The sequence below is a fragment of the Leopardus geoffroyi genome, chromosome C1 (genome assembly GCF_018350155.1).
Source record: "Leopardus geoffroyi isolate Oge1 chromosome C1, O.geoffroyi_Oge1_pat1.0, whole genome shotgun sequence".
Classification (NCBI taxonomy): domain Eukaryota; kingdom Metazoa; phylum Chordata; class Mammalia; order Carnivora; family Felidae; genus Leopardus; species Leopardus geoffroyi.
This window is the reverse complement of record NC_059328.1, coordinates 127248950-127262258: the sequence shown is the minus strand read 5'-3', so window position 1 is coordinate 127262258 and position 13309 is coordinate 127248950. Positions and strand designations below refer to the sequence as shown.

At 37.2% G+C, this 13309-nt stretch overlaps 1 protein-coding gene and 1 pseudogene across 14 annotated transcripts in view; both read right to left on the bottom strand.

Annotated features, from left to right (window-relative positions):
* Nucleotides 1-13309, bottom strand: part of R3HDM1 (R3H domain containing 1) — a 206436-nt gene that overhangs the window by 184829 nt on the left and 8298 nt on the right. The window lies entirely within an intron of this gene.
* LOC123598859 lies at nucleotides 4799-6142 on the bottom strand (annotated as a pseudogene).

Sequence of the window (13309 nt, the reverse complement as noted above, 5' to 3'; positions counted from 1 at the left end):
TGGCTTTAAGATATAAACAGCTGAACTGCTTTGTGTACTTCTTCATATTTTAAACAGTTTTCATCTGTATATTTGAAGTTAAGAAATTAACAAATGACAACATGAAAAGTATTCTCGGGACCTTCTCATTTCCCCCTCAAGTCTACATTCATAACCTCTGGGGATCCTTTATGACATTCCAGAAAAAAAAAAAAAAAGATAATTTTCTTAAGCTGAACTTGCTTTGCTTCTCTAAATATATATTTTAAAAGAGAGGTCAAGAAAATAACAAGACATGAGGTGCCTGGGTGGCTCAGTCAGTTGAGCATTTGACTCTTGATTCTGGCTTAGGTCATGATCCCATGGTTCGCGGGATCCATCCCTGTGTTGGGCTGTGTGCTGACAGTGCAGAGCCTGCCAGGGATTCTCTCTCCCCCTCTCTCTGTGCCCCTCTCCTGTACTTGCTCTCCCTCTCTCAAAATAAATAAACATTAAAAAAGAAAAGAATGAGACAATATACTCTTAAATCTTCACATACAAGAAGGGCCCAATATCTTTGAATCTTTCAGGACTCCGTATGTTGCCTAAAATTCACATTCTTGAATTCTCAATTCTTAAAAATTCCTATTTTCTGAATTAAGCCATAACCTAATACTACATGAGTAATTATAATTTTTCTCTCCCTCTCTTCCAGATATTATTACTTTATAAGATATTTGATAGTACCAAAAAAAAGTGACAAGTTGACTATAGAAGACAAATTAAAAATCAACTTCCTGATAACCACAAGTGAAGTATTAAATGCATCAAAAAACAGTAAGACAATGAAATCTGAAATCAACTATCTTGCCCAAAAAAATGTTCAGTAGTTTGCCTTAAGAGGACACAACTTAAAATCCTTTAGTTTCAGATCTTTGCCCAAACTTAACTTTCCATTTTTATTTCTCCTCAGTCATCCTCAACTGCAGCCAAGCCAGAACACTCACCTTTCATTACCTATACTCACTGGTTCTCTTTTATTTTATTATTTTTTTAATGTTTATTCATTTTTGAGAGAGAGACAGAGTGCGAGCAGGGGAAGGGTAGAGAGAGGGAGACAAAGAATCCGAAGCAGATCCAGGCTCTGAGCCGTCAGCACAGAGCCCAATGTAGGGCTTGAACTCATGGACCGTGAGATCATGACCTGAGCCAAAGTCTGACACTTAATTGACTGAGCCATCCAGGTGCCCCATGGTTCTCTTTCTTTAGAATGCTCTTTCATCCATGTCTGCCTAATGAATCAAATCTGTTCTCTAAGGTCTAGCTCAAACTCCAATGGACCCTTTCTTATGTTGTCTTTATCTGTTACATGATCTACTTTCTTCCTCACAACTTTTCCTAACTTCTTCAGTCCAGCCATTTCTTATTCTTTTGAACTTCTCAAGCATTTATTATTCAGTCCTTCATTTGGCACATTATTATTTGCTCTCATTCCCTCAGATAAATATGTACAGATAAAAAGTAACTAGTTTTGGAGACAAGAGTAGTTACTCCATAACTATGGACAAGTCTTAATAATCCCTTGTAAAACATCTTACTATGAATAATTCATGAGTTTCCCCAAGTTAAATTAACAAGCTGTTTTATTTCTCCACTGTTATTGTATGCTTAGAAGACAAATTATAATGGCAGACTTGCCACAGTATCAATTAAAAAAATATCCAGCATCTCTTCCAAATATATATTTTGAATACATGCAGTTTACCGTACATGCATTATACCTCAATAAAGCTAAAAAAAAAAAAAAAAAATAGTAAGGACTTTGCTCTCCATCCAAAGAATTTTTGGATGAAATATTATGGTGTGGATAATTATACTGAAGACTGTATTGCTTGATAGTATACAAGAGTTGGCTTGAGTTTCTGGCTAATGGAAATACCATGAGGCTACAGTTATGTTGGGATACACATAAATTGCTAACTTTCCAGCCATTTCTTAACTAATTTCTTAATTATGTACCATTGGTGGTAAAAGGTGATCAAATCACCCTCTACAAATAATTAGTGCACATTCTTTACTTTATACTGAGTCAGATATGTTGCTTTCATCTTAAAGGCAGTCACATAATTAGCAAATTAAAAAATTCTAAAACTTGAATGGGCATCTCTGATACTGGTATAAAAGTACATTTCTCAGGATGCCTGGGGTGGCTCAGTAGGTTATGCATCCGACTTGGGCTGGGCTCAGGTCATGACATTACAGTTCGCGGGTTTGAGCCCTGCATCGGGCTCTGTGGTGACAGCTCAGAGCCTGAAGCCTGCTTTGGATTCTGTCCCCCTCTCCCTCTGCCCCTCCCTGGCTTGCACTCTGTCTCTCTCTCAAAAATAAACAAACATTAAAAAAAATTTTTTAAATACAGAATTCTTACAAATGCCTGACTTAAAAATATTCTCAAATCCCCCTGACCCCAAATAAATAAGAACTAATGGTATCACATTCTATCCTTCTTCTGTAACATAGCCTTGGAATTTGAAAGTACTTCTTCCACCCCCACCCCCTACTCTGCCATTAGTTCTTGCTCCTAGTTCTCAAGTATGAAGAACATGTTCAAGAGTTTCTCCTCTCCTGTCATCAAACTCAAAGGGAAGCTCAGTTTTGCTCACTGCCCTCCATCCTGAGACCACCCAACTTCCAGAAACTTATTTCACTTTGCTATCCCATACTCCCTTGCTCCTAAGAACCTAACATGCATGTCATAAAATACTCCTCTATCATTACTTTAAGGAGAAGGATGGTGTTAGCCTATCAAAAGAAATTATTCCTCTCCTATTTTAACTTGCAACTCACTGTCCCATTAAAACAATGATAATGGGTTCTGGGTTACAGAGAAACACCAGCATTCTGCTAGGATAACATAAATGTGCTTGACCTTGAAATTGTTAAAAGCGTATTTCCAGGCCTTTTTCTTGGAGATTCTGATCTAGCAGATAGCAAGTGTGTATTTAAATACTCTAAGTTAATTGTCAGTAGCATAGCCATGTAATTTATTGTCCAAAGCAGGGCACTTCAGAGTGAAAGAGGCTACTTTTATAAGTATGCCAAAACAACAGGCATCAACAGGGACTGTCCTAGGCAAACTGGTGACTATCCTATTTATCAGGTAAGTTTGGAAAACACTGATGAATTAGTCTCTCTCCAATTCTCCAATATAACATACATAATGTGTTCAAACATACAATGGCATTTTATGTGACAAACAGAGCCTAAATACTGAGTAATTATAGAGTTCATAAAAGGTATACAAACAACATCTAGATATCAAGGTCTACATAAAATCAACAGGAGCCAATAATAAATACATGAAAAGATGTTCACCATCTTTAATCATTAGAGACATGCAGATCAAAACCACAAGATATTACTACACAACCACTAAAATGGTTATAATCAAAGACAGACAATGACAAGCACTGGGGAGTATGTGGAGAGACTAACCCCCCTCATATTGCTACCAGGAATGCAAAATGGTGCAGCTACCCCAGAAAACAGTTTATCAGTTCCTCAAATGATTAAACACAGAGTCATGATATGACCCAGCAATTCCATTCCTGGGTATATACCCAAGAGAAACGAAAACATACATCCACACAAAAACTTGTTTGCTTATAATTACAGCAGCGTTATTCACAATTGCCAAGAAGTAGAAATAACTCCAATGCCCCTCAGTTGAGGGATAAAAAAAATGTCGTCCATACAGTGGCATATTATTCAGCCACAAAAAAGGAATGAAGAACTGATTCATGCTACAACGTGGATGATCCTTTAAAAACTATGCTTAAAAGAAAGTCACAAAAAGTGACATACTGTATGATGCAAATCTACAAAGACTGAATGTAGGTTAATGGTTCTCTAGGTCTGGGGGAGGAAGAAAGGACCACGGAGCATGACTGTTAAAAAAACAAAAACAAAAACAAAAAACCCCCATATTCACTAAATAGGCTTCATGTCCAGCATGGAGCCCAATATGGGGCTTGAACTCATGACCCTGAGAGCAAGACCTGAGCTGGATCAAGTGTTGAACACTTAACCGACTAAGACACTCAGGTGCCCCTCTTTTTGAAGCGATGTTCATGTTCTACAATAAGATTATGGTGGTGACTGCATAATTCTGTGAATATACTAAAACCCAATGAACTGTAAACTTTACATGGGTGAATTTTATGGTATGTCTGTTATATCTCAATTAGGCTGTATAAAAATATCGGTAGGAAAAAACCCAAGACTGGCCAATAAATTTCAACACGGTTTATATGTCAGATTATATAGAAACAAACAAAAACACCCATGCCACACCTTGAAATCTTATGGAAATTTTTAACAGTGCTTGATTGAGAGCATCTGACCTACTCATACTCAAATGCATATTCATGAAAACCAAGTCCAACTCCTTAGTACCTTTAGGATCTTAATACACCTGAGTTGTATTCTGGTGCTCCTCAATCCCCAATTTCTGCAACACTGCACATCTCAATTTCTGCCTACTCCCTTCTTTCATGGCAATAATTTATAAACATTCTTGTGAACCTGTATTGTTGAAAACTTATGTAAATCACTGCTGTTTGCTTTCGCCAGAACACATTTATTGAGATCTTGAATTGGATAAATCTTACCTTCCAAAAAAAAAGTAATCAAATTCTGTAATTCATTTCAGTGTGAAATATACTGAATTTCCTCCAGGTTGGATAAACTTTAGTCAGAAAGACCATTCCAGATATAAAGAAAAATATTCCAGATAACCAGGAAAACTATTCATGTAATAGATGTCAAGCACTTTTTTTCCCATTATTTAAAAATAAAAAATGGAAGTTTTTATTGAGTTCTAAATTACTACTCCACGTTTTCCTTCTTACTGGAAAAGCTCTTCATCAACCATTCATAATTTGACCAAATTTTTTTTTTTTAAAAGCTATTTTGTAAATGTGTCACAGACACAGGTGACAACCCTACTTTTTTGTAGAGGGCCTTAATCTGAATAAAGTGATGAGTTTTTCAGTAAATCTGAGCTGTTTTCTGGTAATTTTACAAAAATGAAAACCAGCCCCCTGCTGCCCATGGGAAATGGGTCAGAGAGAGAGATGCTCTTTCAGTTTACCCATGATTTCATCCATCTTGTCACCTGGAATCAACATCACAGTTTGCAAGGGCTTCATTGGGACGTCGTCAAAGGACCACCTGCCTCCCAGACAGGTGTCGCTCTCTTCCTGCACCGAGTAGTTGAACTTCAAGATTGCCTTCTCATAGAAAATTTCTTCCTCTGCACTTGTGAACATTAACTCATCTTTTTCTTGGCTGCTCCATTTCTTTTTGGGATTGTTTTTTCCAGCTTCCACAAACGTCTTGCTAATCAGAAGGTAGAAGGAACACTCTCCACACAGCTTGTTCGTTCCGTGTGCCTCTGCCAGTTCTTTCTGGAGCTGCTGGTGCATGGGCAGCGCGATCTGAGGAGGAACTAAGTTAATGAACCTCTCGCTGAGGAGAAAGCCCACAGGCTAGGAGGCGTCATTGAAAAGTGCGTCCAGCTGTTCAACCGAGATCTTTCCACAGCTCTTCTCACAGGAGCTCAGGATCAACTCTTTAATTTGTTCAGCACACTGCGTACCCTTTCTTTCAGTTAAATTTAAAAGACTTATGAATCCAAAAATCTCATCTTCATCCACATCGTCATCACTGTCTTCTGAAACATCTGTTTCCTTAATCACACTCCCGATGTGGTTTTTGTTGAATTAAGAAATCAGTTAGTTCTGCAATGTTCACAGGAGCCTTCAGGAAAAGCTGCTGCAGTTAACTTCTTAATTCTGTCATAATCATTATCTGAGATGGAATATGCTTCAAATTCAACATTCACTTCCTCATCGACGCTCTTGTCTTCATCCTCTTCTTCGTCACTGTCTTTATCGTCTTCATCCTCATCCTCCACTTCATCTTCCTCTTCTTCCTCATCTCATGGGACCAGAACACCTGGAACCTGTGGAGCCCCACTACCCAAGGCATGCCACTTGGGCCTGGATGCCATACAAGCCTCTGTCAAGCACTTTTAACAACAAACTAGCAATTAATTTTAAAATGTTCTACTTCACAAAATGTACTACATTAAAAAAATACATCCTGGTTTACAAAATAAGACATTATGTTTTTTTCTGTAACAACTTCCCTAAAAGCCACTTTTTTAAAAAGTTTATTATTATTATTATTATTATTATTATTATTATTATTATTTTGGGAGAGAGAGAGTAAGCAGGGGAGAGGCAGAGAGAGAGGGAAAGAGAGAGAATCCCAAGCAGGCTCTGCCCTGTCAGTGTAGAGCCTGACACAGGGCTCAAACTCAACTCAGGAACCCTGAGATCATGACCTGAGCCCAAATCAGGAGTCGGAAGCTTAACTGACTTAGCCACCCAGGCATCCTCCCTAAAAGCCACTCTTAATACACAACCTAAATAAACACAGTATCTTTGTCATGAAAAAAACACCAGACCAACAAGCAAATGTCATTCTATAGCTTCTCAGTGACTTTACGCGGAATTTAAATTTTGGATTAGATCAAGTCAGTGAGTTAAAAAGAATGTACTATGTTTTCCATACTATCACAATGCACATTTTCTCACCAGTAGACACACACAAACTCTTGCACAGTAGACATAAAACAAACTCTTTACTAAATAAACTGAAATTATTTTTCAGTTATATCATAGGCAATGTATGCTGACTTTTCAATTTCTTAATTAGCTCACTGAGTGGTGTAGGCTCATTTATAACTTGGTCATAAACACTAGCATTTGAATCAGGAAGGAAGGAAGGTCTTCTAAGTACATAAGTAGTTTCGAGCAAGTAACATTAGAATGTCTAGAAGAATAAAGTACTGAGTCTGTAGTAAGCATGATAAGCAATCTATCTTGAAATATTCCCCAATAAACTTGCCTCCATTAAGTTCTGGGGCCAAAAAAAAAAGGGGTACATTAATTGATCTGATTAATTCCTTTATACTTGGTATAGTACAAAGTTGGACTTGTAGTTTAGAGATGATTCTTGAAGTCCTGGCCAGGCCATTAACTTAGTATCTTTGAAGCACAGGATGTCAGATGAAAAGCTGTGAGAGAAATGAGATCAAGACAAGAATGCTTGTATTCTTTATAACAAGACTTTATGATAGGATATGTAAAAGCAATTCAGTTAATGTTACCTGACCACCAACTTTCACTTGGTTCTGTATTTTGCATTTAGAAAGTGTAAACCCCACGTTATCCTTGGAAATGCATATATTGATATATTTCATTAAAAACCACCAAGTGAGACTCTTCTTTTTCTTTTCAAAAAATTTTATTTTTAAGTAATTTCTACATCGAATGTGGGGCTTGAACTTAAAACCCCAAGATGAAGAGTGGCATGCTCTACTGACTGAGCCAGCTGGGCATCCCTGACTCCTTTTTCATAGCTCATTCTTTAAGCTGCCCTACCTTTAAGCTAATTTGTTCAATGATGAGAGGAAAGGAGAGAGCAAGTAGGAAGTAGAGAAAGCAAGAAAAGGAAATGGAAGCTGCAGCCATTTAGAATATGGAAATTTTGACTCAAATGGATTTCTACTAAGTCATGAGCTTCTTGAAGGCAGAGGTATGTCTTTAAGGACAGAAGCAATTTAATTAGTAGCCATTTCTGTGATCTTAGTGGAACTTGTTTGTTTTACAAACAAGAACATCAATTATCCCTTATCTTAGTACCAGCATTTCTGTAAGCATTTTCACAAATGCCACATAAACCAAGAGAGAACAACATGAGAAAAGATGAATAATTTCCTTTCTAAAATTAAAGTACAGGTGTTAGATGCTAATAGAGTCCAAGTGGATATGAACTGTATTTAACATTTAAATCAATCCTCTTAAACTGTCGCCTATCTTATTACTGGACTTTCCATTTCAGTAGTTAGGTAGACTCAACTGAAAAGTTGTGTAGCAGCTGCAGGTAGCTTTCAGAAAAGCCATCAAGCAATTTTCATGTGCCACAAACACAGCTTAAAAACTAGACTACAAAAGACACTTTACACTTTTTAAATTTTAAATTTCAGAATCAGCATTCATTAGGTATAAAATTAACACTCACAAAAAGCCATGGAATGTATACACTGGACCTTATACCAGGTTAACCCTTTCTGGTAATGTAATATGGCAACCAGAAAATTTCATTCTTTATTTACCTTAAAATTTTAATAAAACTTTAGAGTTGGAAAAGGCCTTCTAGATCATGAATTTAAGAGTTTAAACTTGGGTCTTTAAAATTCCAAAACAATTACAAGTAGAAGCAACATTCTTTGTTTAAAAATAAACAAAACACACAGTACTCTTGCATAATAGACACAAAACACAACACAAAACATCATGTCTCTCTGGATTAAAGAATGATTCATATGAAAGTTAATGTCAAACTAATATATTCTTTAAAAATGACTACCTCTGGGGCGCCTGGGTGGCGCAGTCGGTTAAGCGTCCGACTTCAGCCAGGTCACGATCTCGCGGTCCATGAGTTCGAGCCCCGCGTCAGGCTCTGGGCTGATGGCTCAGAGCCTGGAGCCTGTTTCCGATTCTGTGTCTCCCTCTCTCTGCCCCTCCCCCGTTCATGCTCTGTCTCTCTCTGTCCCAAAAATAAATAAACGTTGAAAAAAAAAAAAAAAAATGACTACCTCTAAAATCAGTGCATATGCTGAAATGCTAACTTCTAGGAAAAACCTACACTTAATTACATCTAATTAACATAAATACCCAATTACCTAAAGTCAGTCAATGGACTAGGAAACACAGGTTAATCTTAAAATTTCAATAAGAATATTCAAAACTTTAAAAAAGGGGAATGATTTTATGGTTGGGTCAGCACAGCATGTGACTCTTGATCTCAGGGTTGTGAGTTTAAGCCCCATGTTGGGTACAGAGATTATTTTTTACAAAACGGAGATGATTTTAAATAATCTTCCTACCTGCTCTTTGTATTACTAAGAATAGCAAGAAATGAAAAAGTTTGACAGTATTCTCAGCTAAATTGTGACTTAATATTATATTGACAAAAATTCAAGAACTAGGAAAAAATGGAATAAAGAAATAAATGAATGGATTTTTGTGCTATAATATTCCATGTTAGTAGGTGTTTCTAATTTGAAGATTTAAAACTTCTTGGGGTGCCTGGGTGGTTCAGTCAGTCAAGCATCTGAGTCGTGATCTTGGCTCTGGTCATGATCTCATGGTTTGTGAGACTGAGCCCTGAGTCAGGCTCCATGTTGATAGTGCAGAGCCTGCTTGGGATTCTCTCTCTTCATCCCTTGCTTGCTCTCACTCTCTCTCTAAATAAATAAATAAACTTTAAAACAAAAAACAAAGCAAAACAAAACTTATTCTCAAATACTCTCATGAGTCAAAGAGCTTTATTTATAAAAGCTAAAAACCAGGAACAGCACAGGGGTGGCAATCAGTAGAAGAGAAAAACGAATTGTATATTTATGCAATAAAATTCTATTCTATAGTAAAAACGGAAACATTCACACATGTAACAACGTAGATAAATGTGAAAAACATGTTGAGTTAAAGAAGACTTACACAAAAGTGTACATATTGTATGAATTCATTTATATAAGGCCCAGCACTAGAAAACATATGATGAAAAAGAATCAAAACTTTTGGTTGTTGTTTATTGGCATGATGGTAATGTTCTATACCTTGACAGGCACCTGGGTCTATGTATACAATTTATTGAAATTTCACTAAATGGTTAAGTTCTTGATTTATGCATTTCTATGTGTATATTTACCCATAAAAAAAAAATCAAATACTGACTGAACTCTAGTTAATTACATGAATGCCAAAGTGTTCAGGAGTGAAGTGATCCCTGAAATTTATTTTGAAATGTGTCAAAAAAAAAATGAGATGGATTGGGGTACCTGGGTGGCTCAGTCGGTTAAGTGTCTGGCTCTTGATTTAGGCTCAGGTCATGATCTTACAGTTTGTGAGATCGAGTCCTGTGCTGGGCTCCAGGCTCACAGCACAGAGTCTGCTTGGAATTCTCTCTCTCTCCCTCAAAAATAAATAAATAAACATTTAAAAAAATGAGATGAGGGGGGCCTAAGTGGCTCACTCTTGGTTTTGGCTCAGGTCACAATCTCTCAGTTCGTGGGTTCGAGCCCTGTACTGGATCTGTGCTAACAGTGTGGAGCTTGCTTGGTATTCTCTCTCCCTCACTCCGTCTCTGCCCCCTCCAGCTTCTGCTTTCTGTCTCTCTCAAAAATAAACTGAAAAAAATGAGATGGATTGACAGATATATGATCAAACAAACAGTACAAAATGTTAGTAACTGCTGAAATGAGTTCTCTATCAAACTTTATGTTTGGAAAATTTCAGCAGTAGATCTCTAAAAGCAACCCAGATACTAGAAGACAAATTTAAGTACAAGGTTAAAATGATTTTGAATTTAGCATTCTAAAACATCATTCAGGTATGATGGCAGAATAAAGACTTCAGGCATGTAAAGTCTGAAAAGGTTTACTTCTCAAGCAAACTTTTTAAGGAAAATACCTCAGGCTATTATCTAGCAAAATGAGTATTTTAAAAACCAAGAAAGAGGAAGGATCCATAGAATCCAGCAAACAGTTGATTCAACCTTGGAGGGCAGAAGGGAAGTCCCAGGATGAGGGCAGGACACAAGAATCAAAGAGAAAATCTCTGAGGTAAAGAAGTATCCATGATGGGAATGCAAGCTGGTACAGCCACTCTGGAAAACAGTATGGAGGTTCCTCAAAAAACTAAAAATAGAACTACCTTACAACCCAGCAATTGCACTACTAGGCATTTATCCAAGGGATACAGGTGTGCTGTTTCGAAGGGACACATACACCCCCACGTTTATAGCAGCACTATTAACAATAGCTAAAGACTCATAAATATGGAGAACAAACTGAGGGTTTACTGGAGGGGTTCTGGGAGGGGGGGATGGGCTAAATGGGTAAGGGGCACTAAGGAATCTACTCCTGAAATCACTGTTGCACTATATGCTAACTAATTTGGATGTAAATTTAAAAAAATAAAAAATTAAATTAAAAAAAAAAAAAAGAAAGAAGTATCCATGAAATAGAGACTGAATAACTTTGAGGGTATGGTGATGGTACACTATTGCTTGCCAATCAGAAAAAAAGGCTGTTAGAAACTCCAGAATTAAAAAGTTACAGAAAACCCATGCTTCTAATGTGTAACAAAACAATTTGACATGATATTGATAAATTGATGGAAGCATGAAAAAGAATCCATTTGACATTTGGTGCTAAGAACATTCTAGCTCAAGAGACTCATGAATCCTGATAATAAGACAGCAGATAAGGGAATGATAATCAACTACTGATCCACTGTACTGTTTGATTTTTATATGTAATGCACTGTTTTAAAAAAGCTTTTAAAAGTGCAAACCAAAAAGTTCATTTTAGAAATGTAGTAAGTTTTTTTTTTTTTTTTAATTTTTTTTTTTCAGCGTTTTTATTTTTATTTTTGGGACAGAGAGAGACAGAGCATGAACGGGGGAGGGGCAGAGAGAGAGGGAGACACAGAATCGGAAACAGGCTCCAGGCTCTGAGCCATCAGCCCAGAGCCTGACGCGGGGCTCGAACTCACGGACCGCGAGATCGTGACCTGGCTGAAGTCGGACGCTTAACCGACTGCGCCACCCAGGCGCCCCGAAATGTAGTAAGTTTTACACTGGTTCAGTTTTCATCTCAGTCAAAAAGAAAAGTTTACCATCCGTTGATGTATTGAATAATAAATATTTTTGATTTCAAAAGACACACAAGGTGGCAAAATTATCCAAATTAAAAAAAAAAAAACAACCTGAGCACATTTCTGAAATCAGCTTATCAAAATGATCTAAAAATAGCTTTTATAAAACTATCCTTCAAGACATTTCTTTCCTATGATTGTACCACCTTATAAAAGATAAAAACCTAAAACCACAAAGATACCATTATGGTCTAGCTGCCTGGTTCTGTGACAAGATCTAATTTGCTTTGAGGATTAGATCGAGTTTCTCACCAGCAATAATATGGAATACAACCTGGTAAGCCTAAGGTGGTGCTAAACAGCCAGGGGGAGTAAAATTGGGAGACACATACCTACTGAGGGCATCTACAGGGTTACTCTTCCTATCCCTTTTCCCTCTTTTTAGGACAACTGGGCCAAGCAAGTGGGTCTTAGGCCTGCGCAGGTAAAGTCTCCCATCTCTGCCCATACCTTATTTTCTACTCTCTGGGGCAAGGAGGGAGAAGGAGAGCCTATAGATGACACTGATATTGATGTACATTTATGATAACATTTCAATTATGCTCTCCTCCTCCAACTGGATCTTCTCTCCTTTGACTATACCCTCCTCTACATCAAATACTATATACGTATATACACATACACACACATACATACACGTATATATACACAAACATAAACATACACAGCTATACAGATATGTACATATCTATACATATTCACATTTATAGCTATATACCTGAAAACCTGGAAACAAAGAAATAAGAGACAAGAAGTCCCTTAGGAATGCACTCCTGTCACCAGAGTAGTTCAAGCAAAGGCTAAATGACTTTTGCTTGATTGCTGTCCTGTCAGATCCTTATAATAGCTGGCTGGAAAGGCCCAAGCCAGGTATCTCCCCTTGTCCTCATTTCAACTCACTGGAAGAAGAAATGAAAAGTAGATAACTTTAGGACAAGCTGCCACTGGACTGATCTTGAGAACTACTGAGGTTGGACCAGAAATTCTCACATTTCAACACAAAGATTTACCTACCACTCTATATAAATGCATCTTTTGGTTTAGTATTGAAAAAACAAGAAATCCTTTTGGTTTAGCATTAAAAAGACAAGTGAAGATTAAAGATTTAGGTTTAGACTTTGCTAATGTCCTTTAAAATCCAGTACATTTGGAATTAACAGGCTCTACAGTGGAAAGGATTCATTTGGCTAAAAATATGCATAGCCGACAGTCCCAGAGCCACACCTCAAAGTGTTCTTAATGTACTTATTCCTTTAAATGCTGTCTTCGGGAGGACACTGAACATCAGTAAACAAGTATAATTTCCATTTCCATCTCCTCCATTTCATGGCCTTTGTACTTTGTTCCTTCTACCCAGAATGTTCTTCACTCATATATCTCATGGCTTGTTCTCTTCATTCAAGTGTTTGCATTTTCAAATGTCAAGAGGTCTTCCCTGATCACCCTGTCTCAAATAGACTGTATACCTCATTCTGTCAATCTTTAAGCTCTCAACCTTT